Source organism: Furipterus horrens, unplaced genomic scaffold (genome assembly GCF_987537825.1).
Source record: "Furipterus horrens unplaced genomic scaffold, mFurHor1.1.pri manual_scaffold_3, whole genome shotgun sequence".
Lineage (NCBI taxonomy): Eukaryota > Metazoa > Chordata > Mammalia > Chiroptera > Furipteridae > Furipterus > Furipterus horrens.
Window position 1 is genome coordinate 144,814,287 of NW_028327173.1, and position 24,162 is coordinate 144,838,448.

Below are 24,162 nucleotides of genomic sequence, written 5' to 3' on the forward strand. Positions count from 1 at the left end.
CTGTTCTTTTAGCATTCCTAAAGTGGGTCAGTTAATGAACGTTTTCTACAATCAGGTCCTCAGAATGAGAATATTTCTTCCTACATTTTTTCTGCTCTTTAGATTCATTTCCACACCATAGAATAGTAAGAAATATCCGTGAAGCCCAATTTTGAAAGAAAAGTCTTTAATCACTTCTACATTAAGCCTATAACTCGTGCATAAGCCCCAGAAGCTACTTCTATGGACCAGTTCCCTCTACAACCACTGGGAATTATTCATTAACATTCACAGTGCGAAAAATGCATGAGTAACACCACTGCATTTTGTAAAATGCAATTTTTGGCAGGTTGACTAAAATCTTGGCAAGCATTACCATTTTCCCAAAATGTATTTATATATAGGCTTACTGATTTTTATTACTCTGACTGGACTCTCTCCAAATTCTCCCCATCCCTAAACTTAAATAGAGCACTTCAGTAAAGGTTTCTTATAAATTAAAAAGCACTATTAAGAACAGGTGGAAACATGAAACTAGCACTTTATGTATTATAAAATAAAAGCCCTAGAACACATTCAGAGGCATTTATTTATTATGTTTCTAAATCTGCATTTATTCTTGATAAATTTGGAGTGTTTAAAAGGTTACCAAAAAGAAAACCTTCCCAGAGAGTGATTGAAGGCATTCTAAGAAGCGTATACAAATCCTAAGAAAATCGTGTGGAAGATCAAAAATAGAGGTCCTGTAATTCTTCCTTTAATATCACCACCAATCATTTAAATATTATGGGCTAAATCGATCTGAATATACAATATAATATAATATATGTAAATATAATGTAATATAATAGGTAAATATTACATTTATATTCAGAATTTGTTACTCCAATAGGTAAACAGATGCACAGAGAAAACACTGACAACAGGTAAATTTGCTCTTTCTCAACTATATTTACAAATGCAAACAGAACTGAAATATAATGAAAAGGCTTGAAAAAGAAGACTCCAAGTTCTTTCCCACAAATCCTTTGATAGCATAGAGAGAAAAAATGAACAAAATCTATCAGGATCCCAGTCTTGTTTCTCCCTGCTCAATGCCATCACATCAGCCACCCTGACAATGACAGCACTTGAGCAATGTAGAGAATATTTTAGGGGATTAATTGAATTGATGCTGTTGCTGACCTTATGAAAGGCAATGTTACAGCCCTCTTATGTGCGAATATTTTAATTGCACAAAACAATTTTCTTTTGATATAGTTTTCAGGTCCATTGTGATATGATGGAAATCTTTTTTTCTTTGAATAATTTTTCTTACAAAGCAGTTTTGCCAAGAGATGAGAGTACAGAATTTTTGGATTTGAAGTAATTCTGTGGGTCTTGTTTTTGTTTTTTCAAGCAAAATACTGTACCACTTTATAATTTGTCTTTTGAAAATATTGTCTAATTTTTAAAAATATGCCTTACATAAAGGTTTTTCATAACTCATTGTCTTTATTCAAAGACTCTGAGCAGGTTTACATATTTTAACTAAGAAAGATAGGTATAATAATATATTTAATCTATTCTACAATGTGGATAATAATTTAAGCATAAGAAATCATGAATTTTAAGGGAGGATTTTTCTTTTTCTTTTTCTTTTTTTTTGCATTTCCAAATGGCTAAGCTGCTCTCAATTACAAAAGTATTGATAGATTTGCCCTTTGAGGAAAGAGGTGAGTGTACTCATAAATAAAGTTATATGTATCATGTTTTGTATATGAAAAAATAGAACTTTTGTAGCCAAGAAAAAAATAAAATAAAATGCCTTTTGGCATTTGGAAGTTTGAACACTGGTATGATTTGTTTTTACATTATGCTAAAACTAATTTAATGTGCATTATCATGAAGCTACCAAAACTTCAGCTTTATTATTGCAAACTGCATTGCCCTTCATGAACAAGAATAGCCTCTATTAATTTCTAGAATCAACTTAAACTGTAGCAAGAGGGACTCAGGTTAGATCTAAAGGAAAATATCCTGATAGTATGGTTATCAGTAGGTTACTAAAAAAGTTAATAAAAATTTCCCTTTAGGAAAATTTTTGTCTGGATACCACTACATGAGCATTCTTATCTTTAAGCTGGGAGATGACCCACTTTTCTTCATTAAGTTTCTTTTAATCGTATAATTTAAAACTTGTTGGGTGATAGCAATAGAAAGGAAGTACATAAAAGATTTGCTTTTTATTTCCAAGAAAGACATGGAAAGCCTGATGTCATTTTTTTTTTCATATAACTTTAAAACAATAACATTTTTTCACCTGATTATGGTTGATGTGCAAAAAAATTCAAGTAGAAAATAATCCTGCAACATTATTTTTTCTCTTTATCTCTTTGAATATTTCAGAAAATAATTGGTGAACCCTGAGAAATCTTCCAGGTTTTCATGAACTTATTGATACCCATCCCATGGGTAACTGAATTAGGTGCTTAAGGAAAAAGGAACGCCCACCAATTTCCAGTACTTAAGTGAATGTAAAACTGGAACTTTGTCTCCTTATAAAGAATTTCAGGTCTTATTTGAGATCAAGTACCTTTTCATTTCTAGCATTACATCAGGACCATCACTGCATAAAAAGAAAATCTAAGATTTCAATGAACCCATAGACATAAAAGCAGTAGGAACCAGCACAAAACCAAAACCAAAGCGGGCCTGTATTTTAAGGGAAAGCAATGTAGTAAAATGGCTGCATCCTTCCCAAGTGTGTGTGATCTTCAAAATAATATTTCATTTCTCTGAGGTTCAAATTCCTAGTTAATTAAAAAGAATGTTAAAGGTTTTCTGTTCTTGTTTATGATATTCTGTTTTAAAGAATTTAGTAATGAAGTTAAGTGTAGCAGGTACTCAGATAACGTCAGTCCATTCAATGTCATTTTGCTATAATTTTAATGGGATGCCATGAAAACTTAACTTGTTAATATCAATTAGCATAGGCAAAACTTGTTTTGTCATTCATCCTTTCGCTTAAAATTGCAGAACATATTGATGACTTTAAGTGAGGACTTACTGTAAACATCTTCCCCTCATCTGCAATTTGGATATTTATAATTTTCTAAACATCGAACTTATTTTGTAACTCATTTGGTGTCAACACAGATCTGAGCTGATATGAGTGTGCAAACATTTCACTGCAGAAATATTGTCATGATTATGGGTGCTGCCCAGATGCCACTAAAGGTGTAAGCATTAGATAAGATATACGCACTATATTCAACCTCTAAAATTCAAAAGTTGTCATTCTATAACACATCTGATCCCAAGGAATTTAGATACAGGGATTATGGGCCCATGTGGCTATTAATAAACCATATTTTCCTTCCTTGGCCTTCTAGAAAATGAAAATATTGAAGTCAAAGTTAAGTAACTATTAGAGTGGTTTGACCTAACTTCACTTAGGTCATCTGTTAAATTCATTTCAAATGGCTTTATCATGATTAGTTATAAAGGTAGAAAAGAATAAAGTTGCTTATAAAGTATACCTACAGAGGTCTGAAAATCAAAACAGTCTAAATAAATGTTGGGCAATAGGCCAAAAAATTACAAGATGCTATAGCAGTAACACTGGCAAGTCATTAGAGCACACCGATATGCTTGTCTGGAAAGAAGAGAGAGCAAGGCTTGTCAAAGACAATCACACTTCGAATCTGACTACAACAGGATTTGTATTTACTTATTCGCTTAAAGTCCTTATCAACAAAACAGACCTACTAGCACTGGTCATGGGCTTTCTGTCAGGATGCTGTTAAGGATGAATGACTATGTTTAGAGAATGGTGTATTAATAGCAGGAACATCCCCATCTGTCTGGTCCTGAATAGGCTTTACTCAACTAGACTATTCCTATTTTTTAGTTAATAAGAATAACACTACTTGGCTTGAGACAAAACACAAAACAAGGGAGTGTGTAGGCACTTGCAGTCCCTGAGGTCTTATAACAAAGGGCAGGAATTGCATCTCCTGAGTCCTGGCCTCATTCTTACATCAATGATTATGTTCAGCCTCCCTAAATCCCTCCAGTGCATTGCTTCATTTCTTATTCTCAACTGTTGTGTCGTGAGCACCTGCCAAGTTTTTCCTAAATTCCTTTTGGATGAATTTTCAGGCAGTTTCCAAAGTATCTCCCTTTTGTGATAAGGACTCTGCAATGTATTTCAGGTGAGGCATTTAAAATCCCACTCATAATTGTTTGAAATCTTCCCTCATTCAAGCTGTCAGAATTTGACAGCCCTGGTTCTGTTGTTATGCACTATTAAATGGGAGCTGCTCTCCAGCCTAGGGGTACCTCTCTTTTCAGTGGTGGGAAAATGGGCAAAGCTTATTGGGGATCCTTGGGGAAGGTGACACCACATAAATGGGAGTTTCAGCAGGAGGAATGAAAATAATAAGTCCCTTTCTGAAAGCTCAAACCTACAAAATTTTTAAATGTGTTGACAATGTTGCATTTTGATGCTTCCACTTATATTTCTGAGTTTCAAAATAACTTTAAAGCATGCAATTTTATAGGTCAGGATATAAGAAAGGCACACAATGTATTTGTGTTTTAAGTTTGGGTGTTTCTTTAAAAGCCATAAATAATGAATGTCTTGAAGACAATAAGTATTTTCTGCATTTAGGTCAGGTTGAAGGTGGGAGGACAGATGCAATGGCTTGTCCATCTGATTTCTATTTTTGATAAACATCCTAATGACTTCTGCTGCAAGATTCAGAGGTCATGAGAAAGCAGCATTACTAGTCTAGATGGAAACAAATTTCAACCTGGGCCAGTAGTATATCTTAAAGCTCGTAAACACATTGCATCCAATTACCTTGATATGCTTTACACAATAAGAGCAATTACAAAATATCTGAAATAATTGACATGCTGGAGGTAATTGTTTTAATTTATTCCCACCTAGATACTGAGTTAGGATATGAAATATATATACTGCCGTCAGGAGTTCTTTCTTCTGCAGATATGTGTTCATTTGTTGACTCGTTCAATAAACATTTGTGATTTTTAGATATTGTGCTAAATAGGGTACTATAGAACATACCAATAAGTAAGTACAAACTCTATCTAAAGAGCATGCACTCTAGTAGAAGAGATGAAGTTTATACATAAATAACGGTAACACAGTACAAAATGCAATAAGTACTGTAAGAGGGGTACCAACTTTTCCTCTTACATGTAGCCATTTGAAATGAAGAGGGCATTTCCAGCTAGGCAAAGCTCTGGGAAAATGTCAGATTGAAACTAGGTCTTCACCTTGGATTTGGGTAGCAGGAGGCAGGGAAAGAAGCATGCTTGAAAGAAAGAAAGCAACCCAAGCCGAGAAATGGTGTTCAAGACAAGAAGATTGGCAAGCATGGTGCACTCACAGGAAAAAACTGACAACACAGTGTGGACCGAAGGTAGAGAATATACCAGTGAGGAAAGGCAAAGAAAGCTGGGAAGTCTGGCCAAGAGCCAGGTCATGGGGGAAGCTTGGCACAGCATAAAGCCAAGGAGGTTGAACTTTATTAATGAGCACTGAACTTTATTAAGAAGCCATTAAAGGTTTTGGAGAATAAAATGGCATGAGGATATGAAGCTTAATTGGTCGGCGGTATGATGGATAAGTGGGAAAGGTGAAAGAACTGAGGCAGGAGAGCAAGCGAGACAGCCAGTTGAGCTGAGAACTAATGAAGGGCTGAGCTAAAGCAGAGGCAATAGGAGTGGATGGCACAGTGGGATTTAGGCGCTGAAACCTCAGCGTGGTGGTCGGCTGAACTGAGAAGAAGGGGTCAGTGGAAAAGGAGATGCTGAAGACAAAATGAACACATGAGAAATTGATGAGGAATGTCAAATGAAGGTGGAGGCAGGGCACAAAGAGACTAGAATGGGTTTCATAAGTACAATCGGAGTGCTGGTAATTAGCTAAGAATGAGGGCTGGGAGGACAATCAAGGATTGGATAGAGAAGGAAAAAGTCTAGAATGACCAATGTAGAGAAGAGATTAGAGAAGACTTAGTAGAACAATGGGCCAATTGTCAGACAATTGAGTACGCCTCACTAAAAGTGATAGCATGAAGTGATGCTAACAACCATTTTAAATAGTGCATAAACAAGGCCATGGAGATTAGAAGTCCCAACAAAAAGAACTTAGAGGAGTAAATGTAGACAGCTCCGCTTAAAGCAGCAACATTCTGAAAGTCAAAAAATTAGAAAACAATGTAATCTTCTGGTATAAATGAAGTGAAACTCTTTTACATAAACTTTTTCTTATTAAATAAGCAGTCAATGCATGTGTATATAAAATACATACACACTTCATATTATATTATTAAATAAGTATGTATAAAATAGAGCAAGCCTTGCTTCACTATTAAGTGGCTTATTCAGTGACTCTGGTACACAATACATATTTTCTTCCTACATAAAACTCTTTCACAAGCAAAGAGCATGGCCAGTGCACAGCAGTGATGATATATTTATGAAAAGTTCTCTGACTCCACTTGCTCAAAATGAGGTTTGGAAGGGAAAACTCTTCCTCCTCTTCATAGAGTTGACACTTGTCATCCTCCTCCAGGGAACAGTAGTAGATGCATCAATTTCAGCCTTCTCTGTCAATACTGAAAAGAGCTAGCCCTTCATTTTTACTCTAATTTTGGTAACGGGGTTTTCCCTCCAAGTGCAAACCCACCACAGTAGAAGCTGAAGGAAAGGGCTTAGCCCTTCACTGCACGTGTCCTGGGAGATGAAAATGAATGTTTTTAGGAAGATTGATCTTAAGTGAGGATATAACTACTGTGTATGTGTTTATTTGTTTTCTAAGAATACATATATGGTATACTATACAATAGGTGGAATTTTACTTTTGTGGGATGCATATTTTTTTAAAGCAGCTAGTATACAATTAGCTATCAATTGTAACGTCTCTCCAATACCTCTCTACCTTTCCCCCTTCCAGTCCCCGTCATCTCCAGCACACATATACAGTGGTACTTCGGTGTTGTTAATTTGTTCTGGAACTCTTGATGAGTGCCGGAACTGATGAGTATCAAATAAGCAATGAGTGATGAAGCATCCTCTTTTGCTGGGCAGCATGGTGACGCATACAACTTCTCGCAAGTGCAACGAGTCCCGAGCAAGCACCGAGTGCCGAAACATTTTTTTCTTGCAAAATGTGACGAGTACAGGGTTTGACAAGTTCAGAAGCTGATGAGTACCAAGATAGGACTGTACTCTTTTAACTTCAAGGTATACATCAACGGACATCACTGGGAAAAATTTGGGAAAGAAAAAGAAAATCTTTTTGTTTCTCAGTGTTGACTCCTACAAAATATATAATGAAAACAATTATATATCATATATTTAGGGTCAGGCTGCATGAATCAGTCCACATATAGCAAATAAAAGTATTGGTACCAACAAGTAAGTCCACTAAGACACAAGCATTAATTTAATAGAATGAGGGTGAATCAATGTTGCCCTGGGAAAACAGGTGCTAGAGATGCTGGTACCTTGTACTAGAATGTACTACACACACATACGAACAAGTGTGTGTGCCCTGACATACACTAGTGCTTATCAGTGTCTTGAAATAAGAGACAAAACAGGTTTAGCACATTAAGGACTGGTAGCCAAGAAATGTAAACTGAGTTGCACTTAAAGAGGAGATTAGGAAAAAAAACACCTGCCAAAATGGTTATCATTAATAAATCAACAAATAACAAATGCTGGCGAAAATGTGGAGAGAAGAGAACCCTAGTGCACCGTTGATGGGAATGCTGATTGGTTCAGTCACTGTGGAAAACACTACAGAGTTTCCTCAAAAAATTCAAAATGAAACTGGCTTTTGAACTAGTAATTCCACTTCTGGAAATATATCCTAAGAATCTTGAAACACCAATTCAGAAGAATGTATGCACTTCTATGTTCACAGCAGTGTTATTAACAATAGCCAAGATCTGGAAACAGTTTAAGAGCCCATCAGTAAATGAGTGGATAAAAAACTGTGGTACATTTACACAATGGAATACTATGCAGCAGTTAAAAAAGAAAAAAATCTTACCTTTTGAAACAGCATAGATGGACCTGGAAACTATTATGCTAAATGAAATAAGCCAGTCAGAGAAAGACAAATACCATGTGATCTTACTTATATGTGGAATCTAATGGACAAAATAAACTAATGAGCAAAATAGAATCAGAGGCATAGAATCGTGGAACAGACTGACAGCTATAAGAGGGAGGGGGAACTGGCTGTAAGAAAGTAAAGGGATTAACAAAAGAACATATATGCATGACCCATGCATGGGGATTGCCTGAGGGAGTGAGGTAGTGGTGGGGAGGGGTTGGATGGAGGGAGACAAAGAGGGAAAAAAACTGGACAACTTTAATAGTATAAACAATAAAATATTTTAAAAATTCTTCTGCTTCTCTCTGGGAAGTAAGAGGTTAGCTTAGAAGAGCTGGGCTGCACAAAGCCTACACATTTCCCAGGTCTTCAGGACTGGCCTTTGATCCCTAAGGCCTAGGTGAGCTTCCTTGTTGGAAACACTGCAAGCATTGCACATATCCTTGGTAGGAGAATTCAACACTAGTTATGTGGCCCCCCTGGGATAGAACAACTGGGAGCTTGCTCCTAGTTCCTCCTGAGCTCTGCCCTATGCACCTTTCTCCTCTGACAATTTTAATCTGTGTTCTTTCACTATAATAAACCATAACTGCGGGTGTAACAGCTCTCTTGCGTTCTGTGAGCCCTTCTAGTGAGACACTGAAACTGCCAGTGGTTTTAGGAAGCCCCAGCTCACTCTAACACTTACCATTCCGCTCCCCGGCCTTGCTTCTTCATCACAGCACTTAACACTACTGGAATTACTCAATTGCATTGTGCTTTATAATATGCCTTATAATATTGTGCATATTTTTCATGTTATGTCAGTAATACTCTCTTCTTGTGCCACCTCCCCACACACATACATGACTAAATGTAGACTTCTTTGTCCTTTTCACTGCTAAATAAGTATTTGAGAAATGAATGAATCAATGAAACAGAAATATATCATTAGATCTGAAAATAAAGACCATTATCTAGTTTACATCTACGGATAAATAGACCTCCATAAAGGAAAAAAATGTAAACCTCATTCTCCTAACAACTTTTAGCTTGGTTGTTAGCAATTGCAGCAACTTGTCAGTTTACTTGATTTTCCTGTTCCTGCAGGGAAAAGGCCACCCAAAGTGCTTAGGTTAAATAGAATGGAAAGTGAATAGAATTTAGCAAATAGCCAAAATAATAATTAAATAATTAATTAAAATGCAAGTAAAGTCTCTGTTTTGTGTTAAAGGAATAAGCCAAAGGACTAATAATTCTCCCAGGATTCTATTTTGTAGAGTTATTATTATTTCTCTATTTCACCTGGTGAACCTCCAGTTATTCTTCAAGACCTAGGTGGAAGCTTGCCCCTTCCTACCTCACTGAGAGGACTTTTTCAGCTCTTCCAAAATGTGCTTCCCTCGGTGTTCCCAAAGACTTCCTTACATCTCCCCTGACCACAAGTCACATTGTACGTACAATGCATTTGTTTACCTGTCCTGCTAGCTTACAAGATTCTGAGATAATCATGGTGAGGATAGTATTTAATTGATGGTTCTGGTCTGCTAGAACTCTCTTATATCCTGGTACATAGAAGGCACTCACTAAATGTTAACTACATAAATGAGTTAATGAATGAACAAGTAAAAGAATAGATGAATACACATTGATGTTGGGCTCAAGCAGACAACCACTACATAAGAGAAATTATACGGTTCTATTCATAAGGTCTTTTAAAAAATTCTTGCTCTTCAGAGAGTTCATGAGCAAATGCTGAAGCACATTTAATCTTTGAAAAGTCTGAATTTTTCTAGGCATCAAACCCTCACATAATTGATATTGTGAGGGTAAATAATAATGTATAGTGTCTATTCCTTGGTACATGAAAAGATAATAATAGAAAATACTCAGGTTAACTTTTATTTATAAATCTATAGTTATCTTTGTCAAAGATATCTGGATTTCTAAATTAGGTTCTTACACCTAAGCAAACAAAAATAGTACCATATTTTGTTAAATCAGAATTAACTTTTGATATATATAGTTTGAACCCCAAGTAAAGTTGACAGGAAAATGTTAAGGGAGTCCTGCAATACTAATGATGAGTCAACTTCAAAATACTCAGTGCTTAGTCTATCAACCGTCAACTCTAGGGTACCTTTACCTCCTGAAGTAGTCTTTCTAGAAGAGTTGTTTGAAGGAGGTAGTCATTTTTCTCAGCCAATATTTGTGAAGCGTCTACATGTGCGCAGCTTTGTGCTGAGCTCTGTGAGGGCAACACAGCCGTGGCCACTGCTCTCAAGGAATTTTCAATAAAGCGCTTTTCTTCAGATGCCAAAAAAGGGAGGAACACAATCACTACACAAAGAAATAAGATAGTCTGGAACAGAGGATCACACACTAACTCTTGTTTTAGTTATAAAAGTAATGTTCAAAGTGATTTATTTGTGAGACTCTCATTTCCATTTGAGTTCCTGCTTTGAGGATCAAGAACTACAGATGATTTCATGGGGTGAACCAACCGCAACTATCATGTTCTCACTAGTTTCTAATCACCCATGATCATCAGATGATAGAAGCAGGATTTTTTTTTTCCTAAAGGAAGAATTTATCATTTTTACCCAAGTGAGCTCACCTCTGAATTGTACTGGGGCCTGAAAAGAAGATTGTCATGGGATAGAAAGAAAACAGTAGAGAGCTGGCTATGGCTAGTAAAACTGCCAAAGCTGTAGAACTGTCCCCTGAAAGTCATGGCACAAGAATCTCCTAGCATCAGTCCTATCTATTTCATTTAAAGTTGGGACTGTAGCTAGAGGGAACAGGCTACAGCCTCTGGCAGGAAGAGATCTAACACCTGAAATTTATTAAGTGCTTACTATATCCATAGAAGTGTAGAAATACTTACTCTTAAAACCATGTTCTAAAAATTATATTTAATGGATGATAAAACAGACTTTTAGAAGGCAACTATTTTACCCAAGGTCACATACGTAGGAAATGGCACCAACTTCTTTGATTCTATAACCTGTAATTCTGGAGATCAGGAATTACATGAGGGGTCAGAAACTCAAATGGGCTGAGTTCCAAGGTCAGTACGTACTCCAGTTCCAACTGATTCATAAGGCAGAAACCTTGTCACAAGGGCAAGTATGGAAAAGCAGAGAAAAACATGTTATTCACTGGGCACAAATATCTAGAACCTGCAAAGTAGGGCAAAAGAGAGAACATTTTTAATTCCCCAGAAGTAATTTCCAATGAAAACAGGAGTAAAGGAGAAAAAAACTGAATTCAGCACAGTATGAAGAATATTTTCCTTCAGTTGCTTAACATTGGAAAACTGGCAATAACTAAGGTCTTTATCTTCTCTTTTAACATCTTTAAAAATTAGATTCTCTCATCAAATGGATTAGTAAAACCTACATGGTGAAAGAAAACAGATTGGGAAGCCAATTAAGGTGCAAAATCCTGGAAATGAGTAATCTTATCAGGTTGATGAGAAGTCAAAACAGAAACGGAAGACAGACACAAGAAAGTCATTAGCTTTCATTGAATACAAGATGCTATCATAAGTCTTCATAAAGAAACTAAATTTATAAACTGGCTTTGTTTTATACCTCTTCTTATAAATCCTTTCTTAGAAAAAAATGATAAAAGGTGCACAGAGAGAAGGTAAAATTTTACATAGTGGAGTTCTAGTTTTAGTTCATTTTAGGCAACCACTGAGCTTTGCAAAATGGCTTCAGTGCTCAGCATACTTTTCATGCACCACCTCGCTTAAATCTGGTGAGAAAAAGCTATCATTCTGCCACTAGATGGCTCTGTCACAAACTGGGATGGACAGCACTCTATGGACCCTAAACTTATAACAATTTAGAGAAAAAGCAATAAAGATTAAATATACACCAAAACACAATAAACATTAAAGTGATTCAGAGAACAGTGCAACAAACAAACAAAATATACTGGAACAGTACTGTCCCACTGGGACATACATCACTAAAGATTCTATTTTATGACTAGATTTCTCTCCAGATACGCCAAGATATAATGTTATTTGTTCAACATATTTTGGGTCCCAATATTTTTCCTTCAAGCTATTGAAGTCAATATTTAACAAACACATTTTCTGCCAAGTTTTAAAGTGATATCATCCTCTGAAGAAACAAAGTCTAAAAATAATTTGTCTTTTTGGCAATATTTATCAGGATTTTGACACAAAACCTGAATTATTATTGAAAGTAAATAGGAAATCAAGGACTCAGATGTCTTGAATTTTTTTCAGGTGCTCTCAAGGTTAATATGTACTCTGTGGCAATGAAAAGGCAGATAAATAAAGGCTATCTGGTGTCACATAATATGTAATATTTTCTATAACTGTGACTATTTCTTAAATAAAAAAATTTCAGCTGACAAATTTAATTTCCCTTTTGGGTTTTGTTTATACATTGGCGTCTCTAGTGTCACAGAACTGAACACAAAACTAGGTACTCCAGGTCTCACTACTTCACTTTTTGGCTCTTGATCTGTCATTTACAGTTGTGAACTTGCCATAAGATCTTTATATCATAAAAAAGTATATATACATTATATGTATATAATGTATATATACATATCCACTAAAAAGAATTTTCAGCTTGGTGATGAAAAAAATATGGAACTAATAGAACCCCATTCAGGAAGCTTCTGAAACACCTACTGGAACAACATGGGAGACAGCAAGTTCCCTCTTCACACAGCTGGCTGTGTTTAAAAGAACCACAGGAAATGAAGCAGCTTCCAACCTGTCAGGCACTTCCGACGGGCAAATGACTGCAAGCCCCTGGGGACTGAGGAGTCTCATTTGAGGTGGCACACCAAAGCTGAAAACTGGCCTTGGCCCAACAGTGTCAGCTTTGAATGAATGTGTGTGCGTGTGTGTGCGTGCATGTATGTATATATATGTGTGAGTATATAAAAAATATAGGCACAGAGTGAGCCAATAAATGTGATATGAACTCCAGACATTCTGATCTAAATTTAAACAGGAAATAAAGTTAGGTCATTGTTGGTCAGGGCAAAGGTGACAATTACAATAATTTTGCAAAACACACTCAAATGAGGAAACAGAAGGTGACAGGGGTTGACAGTCTACCAATACAATCCAAAAAATTGTTTATAATAAACATCCCAGGCCCACAGAAAGGTTGTGAAACCTGGAGTGAATTTTTCCATCCTCTAGCTATGGCTTTGCTATGAAGGTCTGGACTTTAATTAGGACTCTCCTGAACCAGCAGTGAGGAGGGCTATTTGTGAGCATTTGCTTCTGTTGCAAGGGGAAAATGGCCCAGTCAGTCACAGAGAGTCTGACTTCTTCCAGAGCTTTACCATTTCTCCAGAGCTGTTTGTTCTGAGAATACAGATAGACCAAGGAAAATCTGAAACCCCACAGAAGCATTCCTTTCACAATGAGCCTCTACACTGAAGCATATAATATTTGACAGCCTTTTGTGAGTAGCACAGTCCGTGGATTTTTTTTTTCTCCAGCAGTGATATCCTTTCACCTCATTATAAAATATAACCTGTCATAGCTAAATTGAGGAGTTTTTTTAACGGGGCTGGAAAACTCATCTTTAATTACAGTATAGGAGAGTGTTTCTGAATTATCAACTACGCAGAAAAGGGCTGAAAGGCAACCTGATCACTGTAAGAAACAGATACTCCTTGATAAAGAAGCCATGTTGTTGGGTTTTCAGTTTCTCAGGTGCTGGTGCTTTGATATGGATGGCTTTGAAATCCATGTGAGATGAAAAAAAGAAGCACTTTTATTAGTCTGGCAGTACTGTGTGTACCCTTAACTGTCCGTGCATAGATTGCTTTTAAGGGTTTTGTTGGGGCACCAGTCTCGTATTATAAATATCTAGATATGCACTCCAAGATAATTTCTAATGGAGTTTTCTTTACATCAGCTTAATGTTGGTTACTATCATAAATTGTGACAGATCTGGTTTCAGATTCAAGCTCTACCACTACCCAGCTGATGACCTTTGCAATTTCTAACTCTCTAAGCTTCAGTTATCTTATCTGCAAAGGGAAGAGAATCATCATATCTAGATTACTTTTAAGAAGATTAATAAGATAATAAATGTGAAGAGTTTAGCAAAGTACTTAGCACATTATAGCCACTCAATAAATGGTAGTTATTATTATTAGAAACATTCAGCACTGAACTTCAGGTAGTTTTGGCTGCAAATGAAAATTATATTTCAGTGCTAGATTGAGAATTAGATAGAAGGGCATATGACAAAAAAAATTTCAGGTGTATATCTTTCAGTTGCACAAACAGGACATGATTATAAAGAGGACAAACCAATAGACCCTTGAGCATCTGACATACTATGTCTTATTTTAATTAACTTTTTTTTAAGCCAATATTTCCAGAACCAGATTCTGCTAATCAATCACTAAAAAAAAAAAAAAAAAAAAAAAAAATTTAAGTTTCCCATGGACAAGTGACTCTGGGCAATACTGCAACATCTCAACCTTGGCAATTCACAGTGTACATTAGCATATTAAAGGCTTTAAGAAGTCCTGCAGTGGAGAAACCATCTTTACTCTGATTGACACAGATCTTCCAAACCTACCTGATAATGCAACTCTTTTTTTCATCCGATGGCCGCTGATGCACTATTAATTTATTCAGTACTATTTCATGCCAGCCAGTGTCAAGCATTTTGCATGCATTAAACTTACCAAGTCACAATAAACACACTTGAGATAGGTACCATTATTCATTCTATCTGCTTGCCCAGGATAACTCAGGATTACTAATCACAGGATTCAAATCCCAGCACTCTGACATCAGAGTCCCCTTCTGAACAAGAACTTTATACCTCTTCTCACAATGTTACCACTAACAGAAAACCAATCAAAACTAATTTAACCAATAAAAGGAGTTTACAGTCTCCTTTAATTAAAACACCAGTGTGAGCTTCAGGCACTAGAGGTATGAATTCCAGTCTCTGAAATTCACTCATCTCTGCCCTCCTCCATGCGTCAGCTTTGTCCTTGAGTGGATTCCCTTATGGTAGCCTCTCCCAGGCATCCTCATTTACCTCCAAAGAGGAGAGAAAGCTGCTTCTCCCCAACCATCAAAGACAATTGTTGGTTTCTTCTCATTCAGTCACATGCCTGTCTTGGGTCAGGGAACTAGGAAGTGCTTCAGCTGCTCAGGGTGTGGTAGATTGGCTTAGGCCAACCATGGCCCATTGCTGAGGCCAAGAGGAAGGCCAATTCCAGGCAAACCACATAACAGGAAAATAGGCTTCTTCTAAGAAAGAGAAAGGAGACATGGAGTTCTCTAGGTTATGCTTTGAATAATAGGGTTCTCATTCAAATCTGATTCAAGTGTTCTATGGAATACACTTTCAAAAATATCACTCCATGTTTTTCTTATTCCTAACCCCTCAGATGTCCCATGAAAAAATAGAAAAGGAAAAGGTAATTAAGGAAACTAAAGTCATTGAGGAGAGACAACATACCCAAGTCTTAACTTTGCCCTGACAATTTTGGATCTTCTAGTCATCAATTCTGATGGTACCTAGAAGAGAAACTGACTATGAAACTACTTTTTCAATGTTTACGGGGAAAACCTGAAGTCAAACAGGCTAATTAAACTTTTCTTTGGCCAAAAAGAAATGTCTCTGAAATCTATTTACATAAAAATAATTAAGTATGTTCTCTACTGCGTATGGGAATATAGAGAACAAAAGTAACGGCACCAGCTCCTTGCCTGTGCTCTCCATTTTCTTCCTAAGAAGTCACCAGTTTGGTATATATAGTCCCAAATTTTCCAAACTTTCTCTACCTTTACATAGGCATGTGTAAAAATATACTTTTGTGACATAAATGGGAACATGTCATTCCTTTGTTTTCGCATTCAAATGCACAGCTAAAGAGCTCTCCACCAGTACAAAGAGAACTTCATTCTTTTTAACTGCTCTCTAGGATGCCACAGTACGGGTGAACCATCGTTCAAGTTTTTCCACTTGTTCACTAACATTTAATGATTTCTAATATTTCACTTCAAAAAAAAAAAAAAAAAGCTCAGATGACCATCCTTGCACATGCTACTTTGGGCACATGTAACCTACCAGTGAAATTGCTTGGCTAAAGCGGTTTGAGCACTTAAAATTTTGATAGAATTTGCCAAAATGGCTGTTTCAATTTACACTCCCATCAACAGATCTGAGAATACCCATTTCCCCACTGGATATTAGCAATCTTTTTGCATTCAGTTTCAAAGAGTAATCAACAGGACTCTGGTTAACTCTGTGATGAGAGTGGCCCCCTCAGAGCTTTAAGAATGTATCATTAGACACAAAGAAAACAATCACTTGATGTGAACCCACTCTGTGATTGGTATTATAATAATAAAGAAAACCCTCTTGATTGAACAGCTATTTACCTTAGATTTTAAAGATATTAACCACCTGCTTTATAGTGTTTTTAAGAGGTCAATAAAGGTTACTTACCCCCATTTTGCAGATGCAAATTTTGAAGTATGAAAAAAGTAAGTAAAACTTTCTATCAGGCTGTGTGTAAGAATAGACAACAAGAACCCTGTTTTTCGGAGTCCCCATTTCTTCATTTTCTGGTAATGAGGCAGCCTTTAAATTCAGAAACAAAACTCTGACTTGTACCCCTTTGAACCAAGGCAAAGTCCAGCTACTTGCATTAAAAACATATTTCTGCTTTAACTTCCACTTAATTTGACAGTGTTTTAAAAATACAATGCGGTCCATGCCAATGAAACTTCAAATTCAGTTCCCAGACATGTGGTGGCCTTTGCTCCCCTAGCAGAGACTACTAGTATTCTTTTATTGGCTGACCCTGGTGATCTGAAGGGAAATGAGCAGAAAATAAGGTGTCATCTGCAGAACTCAATATTTACTTTTCTCTATGCACTTGAATAGAATTATGGAAAAATTCACAGGCTTGTGAACTTGAAATCTCTATACAGTAGGCAGCAGAGGCATTGGCAACTTACTCAGGGCATTTTTGAGATCATCACTTTGAGCTCAGCCCCAGATATATGTCCCAGAAGGAAGCCATGTGGGCTTTATTGCATGTCATGTTCCCTTGCAGAGAAGTCACAACTTACCCAAACATACTTGTTCACAGACAATCTAAAATGAAATATCCTGATTGATGACAGCTGGCCCAGGACACACAAGAACACCCCTTCACATCTGGGAGCAAGCCACTTACAAACTTTAAGATGAGTATTTTTCTGAGTATTTGATTGTTTTTTATATTTCAATCTCAGGTCAGTGAATTGTGATGGCATTGATATAAATTTAAAGCAGTTGCAATGCTTATCACAAAGAGGCTTTCCAAACCAGAAATGAACTTTTTCCTTAAAGCATGTTAGTAATGCTTAGCTAGTTTAAGAGTAAATGTCAGTAACCTTATCTTTCTACAAAGACTCTCCGGTTTCTCTCCTACCTGCTTCAGTACCTTGACTTGGAGGCATAATTCTGTTCTACTTCGACCCAGGCTCCACCCGCCTCCGGTGTTCCCTGTCTGAAGTTTTGACACATTTGTCACAACAGCTAAGGTTTGGGAAGGGAGTTGAAACAATTTCACAAGGCTTGTTATGACTCACATGGCCTCTGTGTCGTCCTCTTAACATCCTTTGTTCCCATCCTTCCAGTAAAACATGAGCACCAACCATTTCCCTTGCACAGTGTGAGCCAGAAAGCCTGGAGCCTTTGAGCTCCAGTTCCAGCCTACAGATCATTAAAGCAGATGATATTATTCTGTACATCATGCCTTTCATGCCCAATTCTAAATGAGGGAGAAAGACTGCAGTGATGACAGCGATCTATCACTGTACCTCTTTAATAAAGCTACCCCTTTGAATGAAAATACCTCTTTAATAAATGTAGAGAGAATGTTGAGGTCTTGGAACTGTGTGGAGAGGGGGCTGGAAACACTGGAGAAGGGAAGGGTGACCAGGAAAAATAAAATGGAGCAGAGAATAAGGACAATGAAAGATAGATATTTGGTTTCCTGAGCCTATTACCCTGTGGTTCTGTCTCCCACTAAGATCTATAGATCTGCTGTCCTTTAGAAGTTGTCAGATGACTCCAACTGTTTTCTCCAGTTTAAATATCACAAACTGATGGGCTCTGAGTTAAGATGGGACCATCTGTGGTTGAATGTCTATGGGAGACAAGCATAATGACAACTTGTATTGTCAGACGGTCTTTTTTTCAAAGCTAATTATTCCTCTACAACATCCATGGCATCTGGGAAGAAAGTAGGGGACAGGGCAGTGAGTTTTATGGGAATGAGGGTATAAATACTATCATTACTTTTTGTCTAGAGGAAATATAACACAAAATGTTCATAAAAAATGCCCTAAGTCAAGATTTAAAAAATATTTAGATGCTCTGCCCTTTTATTTAAAAGAAAACTGATGCTAAATACTAACACAAATAATAAAAACAAATCCTTTCCTTAAAAAAGAAATCACTGCCTGGCTGCTGTGGCTCAGTGGACTGAGCGTCAGCCTGCGAACCAAGTGTCACTGGTTCAATTCCTAGTCAGGGCACATTATTAGGTTCCACGTCAGGCCCCCAGTTGAGGGCATGAGTGAGAGGTAACCACATAGTGATGTTTCTCCCCCTCTCTTTCTTCTTTCCCCTCTCTTTAAAAAAATAAAATAAATAAACAAACAAATTACTTTAAGAAAAAACTTTAAAAAAAACAATCACTGCTGAAACAGTCTTAATTCTCTGCCTGCCTAATATTTTTCTCTACCACATCCTTTTCTCAAAAACTACACAGAGCTCAGGATGTTTTTTCCTTTTTTATTTTTATTTATTTATTTATTTAATTTTTTTATGTTTTCTTTTGTATATTTTATTGATTATGTTCTTACAATAGTTCTAGTTTTCCCCCCTTTGCTCCCCTCTTCCCAGTACCCCTCTTCCCCCAACAATCCCACCCCCCCTTAGTTCATGTCCATGGGTTGTGCATACATGTTCTTTGGTTTCACCTATTCCTATGTTCTTCTTCTTTTTTTAATTAATTGATTAATTTTTTATAACAATAAAAAATAACAATCCCTCCCTTTCAGACTTAAGACCCTTTATAATCTTATAGAGGGCAATGATCAAAGGTCTCATGCTCCTCTAGCTGCTTCAAGCTGGACATGGTCATTGTCCTACCTACCCTTGGGTCCAGAAATCCCTAATAAGAGTGGGGGTGTGGAGGGTGGCCTTCCCACATGGGGAAGGATCTTGCAGACTCCAGGTCAGTTGGCTGTCCCTGGACAACAGTGTGCTCAGTTTAACAGGCTGGCATCCTTGTTGTATTCTGGGGGCAACAGGGTTAAAAGGCATCATTGAATCCATAACCACTAGATGACAGTTGCATTTTTATATGCCAATAACAAACTAACAAAAAGGGAAATTAATAAAACAATTTCATTCAAAATTGCTGCAAAAAGAATAAATTACCTAGGAATAAACCTAACCAAGATGTCTCATTAAAGAGGCAAAATTAGGTCCAGTTATAATTTATCCTGTTGGTTTACATAAACACAACAAGAGCAGCAAATGATCAAATATGACCTTTATGTCTGCTTTGCTGGAACTTACACAAGGAACCTTTAGGGTGATTTTTAGTCTGCTCTTCAGGGTCCAGGAGCTGATCCACATACCTGCCCTTCAGCCTTGTCTGTAAACACCTGTCTTTTTTGAGTCCTTCAGGTTTTCCACTGTGCCTTAAGGTTCCTTCTAGCCATCTTTCAGGAAAGCAACTTTCATTCCTTCCCTGGAAAGACTGCCATGGACCGCACAACCAACCAAGGTACCAGGCCTTTTATCTCGTGGGCTTTTATTACCTTCAAAAGTCAATCCCAGTTCCTCAGGGCTTTTTGGTAACAACCAGAGCCCTAGCATGCCTCCTTTAGGCATGACATTCCAGTCAAAATCATGGTCAACAAGACCTCTATTAACAACTGATCTTATTAGTTTTATGCCAAGAAACTTATGTCATTGCTTACTTCTTCAGAATACCAAACTCTGGAGGGATCAGGTAGGGAGAAAAATATACAATGTGAAAGAAAATCCCTGTTAAAAAGGATGTTTTTAAAAATCACTTTTCCAGGTGAGGCAACAAATAATCTTCCAACATAGAATAAAAACCACTCTCAAAAATTCTCCAAACAGGCACCACGACCTCCCACGGATGACAAAGAGCCAGCTCTGTTGTTACAAGGGAGGGATGCAAAGTGTGTCCTCCATAATGTGCAGTGTAGCAAATCATCTTCTTAATATGTTCTCCTTTGGGAAAAAATTATGACTCTGGTTATCCATGGCATTCTAAAAACACAGACTGACCTTATCGACATGACTTATTATTTCTATCTCTTCTATCATTATCACAGACTCTAAGGACACACATTTTTCCAGAGTATCGGCAGACGCCATTTTTAGACTTTCAGATTTGACAAAGAGGAGCCCTACTCTGACTTTAATGTTTGTCTCTTCTCAAGATATGAAGACAGTGTTGGTAGTAATAGTAATAGTAAAGACATGTGTACATGTAAGGAGATATGAACTAAAATATAATCCTATAGATCTTTTATGACTTATCAGAAAATGACTCTGTGACAACTAGTGGCATGATGCACTGGAGCAGATCTCAAGCAGCCACATCCTCTCTTGGTGCCAAGGGAAGATTTGTGTCCTAGAATGAAAGTAATGTGGCAAAAATGTGTCAATACTGTGAAAACACAATTCAAGTGTCTTCCTCATGCATTTTGTTCTGCCCTATGAAATGGAGGTTTAACCATATTTTGCATGTCTCCTCCACCCAGAGTGACCTCCAAATATGCACTTAAAAAAACACACTAAAACATTAAGGGCAAACTCAAGTTATGTTTTTGTCTGTTGCTATTCCTATCAATACTAAAACAAAAATTTTAAGAAAATTCTTTGTTGATAACAATTCCTCATTTCTCCATGATTTTTGGTAGGGAACTCAATATGCCTTGTAGTCCATGGGTCATGCTCCATCTTAGACTAAGAGTGTCACCAGTAAACCAAAAGCAGAGGCAAAAGAAGAGATGCTAAATAGAGAGAAAAGCAAGAGATCAAGTGGGAGGATATTAAAAAGAAATTGAGTGTGGATAAAAGGATGAGAAGAATGAGAAAGAAGTGTGTTTGAAAGGATCAAGTGTCCAGTAATGTCACCATTGTATCAGGGTGGTGTATCAAGAAGTGATTACAGATCACCAATCAAATGTTGAAAAAGGAGACCACCATTCTTTACCCACACATCTGTATAAAAGAATTAAGGAGATTATGCCGCTTTTAAAAATTGTATTCATTATAAAACAATAATTTTTTAATTAAAAGAAAGTAGATTTCAGTAGCCTTGAGGTTACAGTTAGCATTTGTCCTGATGTTATTGATTAAGTAATTTTTTCTTCATGCCATTTCTGCTCCTCAAACCCACAGCAGGTCAGTAATAGAATTGGCATTGAAATCTATTCAATACTAGGTTATCACTAGATCTTGAGGGCCTTTTAACTTTTCTAACAATTAATTAGTGGTCTGTAACTAAGGTAGGCAACCTGGACACAGTGGGGACATTTCTTGACTATCATCAGTTCTGGCAACCCATGTGTTCATATATATCTGGCTCCTATCCTGCCCAAGAAGAAGATCTGAGTAGGTCACTGTATTAGCGTTCTCCAATGAAACAGCACCAATAGGATATAGTATAATTATATAATGAATCTCCCTTGAAAGAAATGGATGATGTCTACCACATCAGGAAGAACAATCTGCTTTACTCAGCCTACCAAATCAAATGCTACTCTCACCCAGAAACCCTAATAGGCACAACCACAAATAATGTTTAGCCAAATATCTGAGCACCCTGATATCCAGTTAATTTTTCCAATTAATTTTTATTAATATAGAATTAACCATCATAGTCAGTCTTTCACCATCCACAATGGTGGACAGATTATTTATTGCTTTGCTTACATCCAGTCCATAATATTTGTATTTAGCACTACAGCCTGGTCAAAGATTTATGACCAGGCTACCTGGGATGATCTGACTTGATGTATATAGCAGTGATTGAAAGAAAGATCAGGGGCCACTTTCTCAAAAGGCCTGGCAGTTATTTTAAATTTCAAGGGCTTCTTTCTAGAATAACACCATTACCTAATCAAAGAACTGTCAAAATATCTGTGCCACAGATCTTATATAACTTACATGATAGAGGCTTTGAAATGGAATTATAAAACTTCATGTGTCTGTGATCATAGAAGATAATAACAGTTAAAGTAAGTGTCAGAGATTCTATGTCATTGGATTGGGAAATTCCTTTTCTGTACAGATTATTCGATAGTCTTTTTTTTTTTTTCAGTAAAAAGTTGTAGCAGAGCACTGCAGGTCAATAGATAAAGATACTAGACACAGAGCACTGAACATCAGATCACAGACACAGAATAGTGTTCAAGAAAATCACAAATTCAGAGAAGCCACTCAAAGGCAATAAGAAATTGGTGGCAGCCAGGCATTTTAAAAAATGCATTGAAAGGAAGTAAAACTTTGAGAATAAAGTCAATTTAAACTTTAAAGTTAAAAAAAGTGAACTTAGAGCAATTTCCAACTATAAATTTAAGAAAATGTTTAATTAGGATTATAAGTCATGATTCAAAGAAATAATTATTCTTAGCATAGAAAAAATAGAATCATATATTGAGAAAGAATTCAGGGCAACAAAAACAAATAAATACCAGAATGGATGCATTTTCTTTATGCCCATCCAATTAAGCATTTCACTGATTCTTAAAGAAGTAAAATTAGTGGTTGATATAGGGTCATGATGTAGAAAACCTATGATTTGCATATCTGCATTCATAATTAAATTAAGTATATGCTAAGTTGAGTGAAATTTCCATATGATAATGACAGTTTAATCATTCTCAAACTTTTAATTTTCATTATTAAAAATTCAAGATAAGGACCCTTTCTTTTTCTGGTCTTTCCTTTTCAAACATCTTAACTTATACTCTTCCTCTGTCAACCCATAAATGTCAGGGAATTGATCTTTAAGCCTCTTCTAACATACATGCAACGCTTATGGGTTATCTCAATAAATCCTATATTTGTTTCCCCAATATGACAGACAGAGAAAAATGCTGTCCAGCTCCCCCATGAAGGTAGGACTTCCTTGGCTGACCTGCAGATAACCTCTAGCATATGCCTCAGTTACAGACACGCACTCCACTGAGGTTATGACCTTCCCAGAATAGTCCACCTCTGGTGATGGAGTGAGGTAAAAGTATAAAAGCTTAGCCTTTCCAGTCCCTTGCAAGATAATTCTGATGGGCTATATTTTCTCCAGAACTTTCCACTGGATTGACCAAAGCTATATCAGGCTCTAATGAAAGTTTGACTTCTCGAGAGATCCAAGATGGCAGAGGAGTAAGTGGAAGCCACATTAACCTCCTCCCAGGACCTATCTGGAATTAAAACTTAATTGTAAAGAAATCATCTGGAATAAGCAACTGAACACTAGCTGGAAAGAAGCCTTACAACCACAATGGGCAGAAAAGGCCACTTCATCACAACATGGCTGGTAGGAAGTCAAAAGACACAAAAGGGCTGGCTTGGGTGACTCCCACAGGTGGCAGCTGAAGGGACTTAAAAAGAGCTCAGCAGCCAGGGTCCCACCCCCTGAGAAGGGCGGGGTCTAAACCCTCAGCTGGCCTTCCTAGCCTACAGCAGCAGAACAGAAAGTAAGATAGCATCCAGCTTTAAAAAGTGAAAAGCCACAGGGTTTTGTTTGTTTGTTTTTTTGTGTTTGTTTTTTTTTGTTTGTTTTTGTTTTTGTCTGTTATTTCAGGGTTGGTTTTTTTTTTTTCTTTCTTTCTTTCTTCTTTTTGGCTGGCCTGAAAGAAACAACTGGAGACAAAGAGCTCTTAAACGGATCACGTACAAAAATATATTGGCACACACTTACCCTGGGCTCCAGCAGAGGGAAGATAGAGAGGACTAGAGATGCCTGGG